Raw genomic sequence first — 6,000 nt, forward strand, 5'->3', positions numbered from 1 at the left:
GAAATTCAAAAGACTTTCTCAGCGAAACAGGACTGTGAAAGTGATCTACTCAAACCAAGAGCCGGAGGACAAAGAGCTGTGCACGTGTGCTCAGACGCCGACCTCGGGGTCACAGCACTGACCAGAACAGCTTCCGAGCAGAACACAAAGGACTGTGGGCCGGGGAAGTCGTCTCCTGACCCATATACCGTCAAACACACACACAGAAACAGAATATTCCTATTTGCTACTGTAGGTGTCTTCCCAGATCTTATATTCAGGAAAGGCTTTTGATAGAGCAAGAAAGACAAATATATCCTAAAGATACCATTCTAACTTCCAAGAAACAAGAGGGTTCCAAGATCAGAGGATTATAGTAACTGATACAAAAGCAGGAGCCTCTAGGAAAGTGAGGTTCTAATGACTTCATTCCAGTTTTCCTTTTTTCCTCACATGCTGTACATGTTTCCTAACAGAAATATTTCAATATTCTAAGACCTCTGCCCACTAATTTCTCCTACCTAAGGATACGATAGCACCAATCTTTACTGCCACTTTAACATATCTAAAAGTAATGTAACCCTAACTTCGAGGTCACCATTATTAGTGTATGTTAATAATATACTGAATACAGTGTCCAGTCGCTATGAGAAAATGGACTTTGGGACATTTGTGATTCTGAACCACGGTCCAAACAATGGAGGCTGCAGCTTCCTGAACCTAGCACCTTAAATATGTAGGTCATGGCTACAAATATCAGCATAAATCTTGCAAAATTCTTAGAAGGAATCAATACTACAAGTGGCTAAAACAAAGTTCTAAGATGACTTTCACATGAGATTCCACACTCTTGAATCACTTGGTTTCTTCCTTGTAGCACAACATTAAGATATAAGAGTATCCTGTAGGGGAAGTTTGTAGTTCAAGTGAAAATGACCTAGGATCTAGAGCTAGCTAGCTCCTCTTCCAGGATTCCAGCATTTACTGACAGCAATAAAAATATAAATATAAAATACATTTAAATATATACATAATCTATAAATATAAAATTTCCTTCTGGTAGAGGTTCACCTGAATTCCTTACCTTACTATGGATGATGGAAATTTTGCCCCCATTCACATATTCATTACAGTATTCCTCATACCTAAATATAACTCTTCTTTGGATTCCCCTACAGTATCTTCGGTCCCCTAACAATGAGTTTCTTAAAATATTTTTGTAATAAAAGCAATTGTTCATTTTATATCCATAAAAGAAATGATTTTACTTGTCTTTGAAAATTATCATTTCAAAAGGGGAAAGAGTACTTAAAAGCTACAACAAAGAAGAGAGAAGTTTGCTTCCTGTGTCTAGACAATGATAAGTACAGCAAAGACATTCAGGACAGACAGCTCTAATTCCAATACAGTGGTATTTCGGTGTTCACAAACTTAATTGTTTCCACAATTCCGGTTGCAAACCAAACTGGATGAGAAATGAATCAAATTTCTCCATATAGTAAACACTGAACCTAAACATTGAGTTTGATTTGGTTCTCAGTCTGTAACTAGAATTGAGCTCATGAACCAAGATACCACTTATGTAAGTGTAGAGTGTGTACATGAAGACTACCAGTGAAACAAAAAATAATACGAGAGTATATTAAAAATGGAAAAAATGAATACTGTTTTATGAAACTTGTTTCAATAATATGTGTACAAACAATAATCATATAAACGTATTTCTTGCTGTAGTGTGCAACTCAAAATTCTTGAAGTCACTGAGTTCAGTATTTACCAATTAAAGCAACAAACTTTAAAAAACAAACAAGATCCTTCCCCCAGCCTCTAGATACAAGCTCATTTCTCTGTTTTCCCTGACACAATAAAACCTCCCCCAAAGAGGTGTTTACCTTAATGGTCTCACTTTTTCACCTCCAATTTGTTCTCAAGCACCTCTAAGTGCTTCTTACACCTCAGCTCCTCACAAGGAGACCATCCTAAAGGAAACATCATTCTCGTTTGTTGCCTCCTAGCTGTGAAATCTATTCATCCCTTGTATTGCCTTGTACATAACTTTCTACAGAAGTATGTGGAACAATTCATGATTTCTTCTTGATTAAAATGCCTTTTCTCCTAGATTTTCTGACTCCACATCTCCAAGCTTCACCCTATCCTACAGACACCCTGACAGTTTACTTAGCAGACTCCTCTTCCTTTGGCATCTTCCATGCTCTAAAACCACAGACTTCAAGGTTCACTGCCTAAGAATCCTTCAAAGGGTAGAAGACATGGAATTTACAGTCATAACATTACTAAAATGTTACCTGTCTTTTTTATTCTGGTGTCATACAGGTAAATAGTTAAATAGCAATGCTGGATAAAATGTCTGGTCCCTTAGCAGGCAACAAGGAAGTGACTACAACTACACCAATAGTTGTTACTCACAGCTATTAACTCACCATTTAGAACAACAAAAAAGTTCAATCTGCAGTAATAGAAAAAAAATAATTTTGACCCTTAAATATATGTCTTTCTAAAAGCTTTTGTGATGAAATGAGAACTTATAAATAAAGCATTTCTGAGGCATATCAAAATATGATGGGTACACATGTGATCCATGAGCTTTAACTGGCCACTTATTTAATGGGATATCATGCATAACAAATTATGGTTATTCAGGCCTGGATATTCTGCATTTTATGAAACTTAAATTAGAGGACTATGTCATTTTAAGAGAAAACAAGTGACAGTACTACCTGCCAAATATAAAATTAGAAATTTTAAATGAAAATCAGAGATTTTGGTAACTTGTATCTATCTACTCTTGTAAGCTTAAAAGCTCCTAAACAGTTAACGCTTTCCCAATGAGATTGGTGGTGATATTAAGAAACACTTTTTAAAAACAGTATATAAGATAAATGAAATGTGCAAAAATTTGGAACTCAATGAACTAAGTTATTTAAAATAAAATGATGTTACAGAATCACGTAAAGATAGATGATCTGTTGAGGTTATGATAAGACAAAACAAAGGATTTTAATGTAATAAAATATGCAAGATTTATCAATATGATTTCAAATTCCATTACAACTTTTCAAAATGACACTTGTCAAGTTTTAGTGTAGTATCAAAACATATCTACAATTTCCTGAAATATATATCTATGAAACTCCTTTTCCTAATTATCGGTGTGAGACTGGATATTCTTCATATACATTAGACAAAACACATGGTGAAGCTAAAATACAGAGTCCAATATGAGAATCAAACTGCATTAAAGACAGAACACTCAATAAATTTTTTAAATCAAACACAAAATTTACACACAATAAAATCCATTAGTTTTATGCAAACAATTTGACGAGTTATTTAAAATGAAGTCATACAACTAGCAACACAATCACAAAGTGAAAGAGTTAAATCACCCACTCCTTCCGTGGGCCAGTTCACAACCCCACACAGTCCTCCTTTCCACCCACACCCAATCCCTGGCAGCACCGAACCATTTTCATTCACAACACTTCTACCTTTTCTAGAGTTTTATGAAAATGGCACTGACACACAGTGGCATCTTTTTAGTTCAGCTTTTCTCTTAGCACAATGTTTCTGAGATTCACAAGTATTGTTTCACGAGACAGAAGTACATTTTCCTTTATTCCATTGCAGACAACCACTTGGTGTACACGGACACCCAACAATGCATTTACAGATGCGTGCTCCACACCCTGGCCAGCACTTACTACCACACTTCTTTGTTTTGTTTTTGTTTTCTCCATTCAAGTAAGTATGTTAAATATTATTTTATTGTCATTTTGTATTTTCTTAAAGAACAATGACTCATAAGACAATATCCTTTCATGAGATTATTAAGCATCTGAAAAACTGCTTTGGTAAAGACTCTATCTAAATCTTTTGCCTAATTTTTATACTTGATCTTAGTCCAAAAAGCAAGAAGCAATTGCCCAGTTTCTGAAATATGATGTATACCTTATTGTTGAGTTGTAAGAGTTCTTTATACAAATACCAGTACTTTGGGTAGCCTGGGCCCCAATCCACCGCAGGAAGGAGAGCCACGCCTGCTCCCAACCCAGTTGCCATCACTCCAGTGCCAGGAAGGTAGCCGCGCGGACTCCCCTGAACCCCCATAAACACCCCCCCAGCACTCTCAGACCTCCTGACTGTGCCAGTCTTTGGATCCACTCTGCAGAGACAGAGGTGGTCATCCAGGGTATTTTTCTGAGTTTCCAACTTTGAACATCTTTAAAGAAAGGGTGTGGGAAACCTGTAATAGAACGTTGTGGAGTTCAACCATTCAGAAGGTTGGGGAACTCAATCTGGGCCTTGCAGCCCGAGGTCAGTCAGCATCATGGGGTTCAGCCATCAGCTAACTGAGAGAAGGGGTCTTGCATCCTCACTCTGTCTGAGCCATTAAATGGTAAATACACTACATTGAAATTTAATACACTACAGAAATTTTGTTCACGGCAGACATGTTCTGGACTGCTTCTTGATTTCAATTTAATTCAAATGATTTAAGGGTGATAGACTAGTGACTACCACCGGTGGTCAGTGTCAAAGTTGTGCTTGACCTTAATGTGTTGCTGATTGTATCAGTTGGGATAAAGCATCGCGGTTGATTTGATGAGCTGTTTTCTCTGATGTTATGAAGATGAGAATGTCTGTGGGTCATTAGAGACACAGAAGCTAGGGTGCAACTATATCAGGAAGATTTGGGTAATAATCCAGAGATTAAACCAAGGACAGTCCGACAACAAAAATTAAAATGAGAAAAACACTTAAGCAAGACACAAGGACAGACATCCAGTTTACCAATGGCAAACAGTAAGGCAAATGAGGATGAAAAGGCCGATAGTGAACCATCAGGACACCCTGAACTCAAAGCACAGGAAGTAACAAAACAGACCAAATCAGGCTCTAGAAAAATTCAAAACAGAAATAATTTCCCAGATAACCACAGAGATGGTGAGCAAAATGAAAGCTGTGATTCGAGACTCTAGAACAGAAACTGACAAAAAAATACATGAGCTCAGGACCACGATAGAAACCATGAAGGCCCAGCATAAGAAAGAAATGAAAACAATAAACGCCCAACATAGGAAAGAAATGGAATCCATAAAACAGATTCAAACAGATATCCAGGAGATTAAACACTCTATTGAAAGTGTATGCAAAAGAATAAGAGAATGCGAAGATAGAATCTCAGATATAGAAGATAAGATTGCAGACAGGGACTGTGAAAAGAGGTCTCTTAAAAAAGAGTGGGGGATCATGAGAAATTGATCCAACAACTCCTAGATGATGCAAAGAAGAATAACATAAGACTGATAGGAATCCATGAAGTAGCAGGAGAAAATACAAATGACTTAAAAAGTTGTTCACAGAATTAATGACGGAAAACTTCCCAAACAGAGGGGAAGAATTTGACATTCAGATAAGTGAAGCAATATAGGACCCCAACTAGCCACAATCAAAAAAAAAATCTTCAGAATTAAGGATTATTTTAATTTTACATCATGGCCTTTTCTCTTTTACTTTGCTTTTTAGTTTTATTTTAGGATTCCCTATTTTTAATGTTCATACAGAGATTTAACTGAAATACCAAATAGTTTCTCTGGTGTGAAAAACTATAATAGTACACAACATCCTAATGAGATAATTAATAATGTGAAATAGGAAGTAAAGGGCTAAAGGTGTAGGGAAAGTGGGAAGGGTGGGGGAAAGGTAATAAGGGAGAGGAAAAAATATGAGAAACTGAAAAAATGGAAATAAAGTGTTAGTGAATGGGGAGGGGAGGAGGGAGTGAAGGGAGGTCAGGGACAAGGGGAAAAAATGAGAATCAAGACCTATCATGGAAAGGTACAGGATACCAATAATGAATGTAACTATATTGTATACCTAGATGGTACCAATAAAATCAATAAAAAGAAAAAAAAAGGAACTAGCTATGCTTGCATTCTCTCTTTCTCTCATACATATATGTATGCATGTATGTATGTATGTGTATGTATATATATATAT

The 6,000-nt window shown here is 36.5% G+C and overlaps 1 protein-coding gene across 4 annotated transcripts in view; it reads right to left on the bottom strand.

Moving 5' to 3' along the window:
• Rad18 (RAD18 E3 ubiquitin protein ligase) overlaps window positions 1–6,000 on the bottom strand; it is a 143,107-nt gene that overhangs the window by 43,845 nt on the left and 93,262 nt on the right. The gene's annotated exons all lie outside the window — the stretch shown is intronic.

The sequence above is a fragment of the Fukomys damarensis genome, unplaced genomic scaffold (assembly GCF_012274545.1).
Source record: "Fukomys damarensis isolate Sample0158 unplaced genomic scaffold, DMR_v1.0_HiC HiC_scaffold_24, whole genome shotgun sequence".
Lineage (NCBI taxonomy): Eukaryota > Metazoa > Chordata > Mammalia > Rodentia > Bathyergidae > Fukomys > Fukomys damarensis.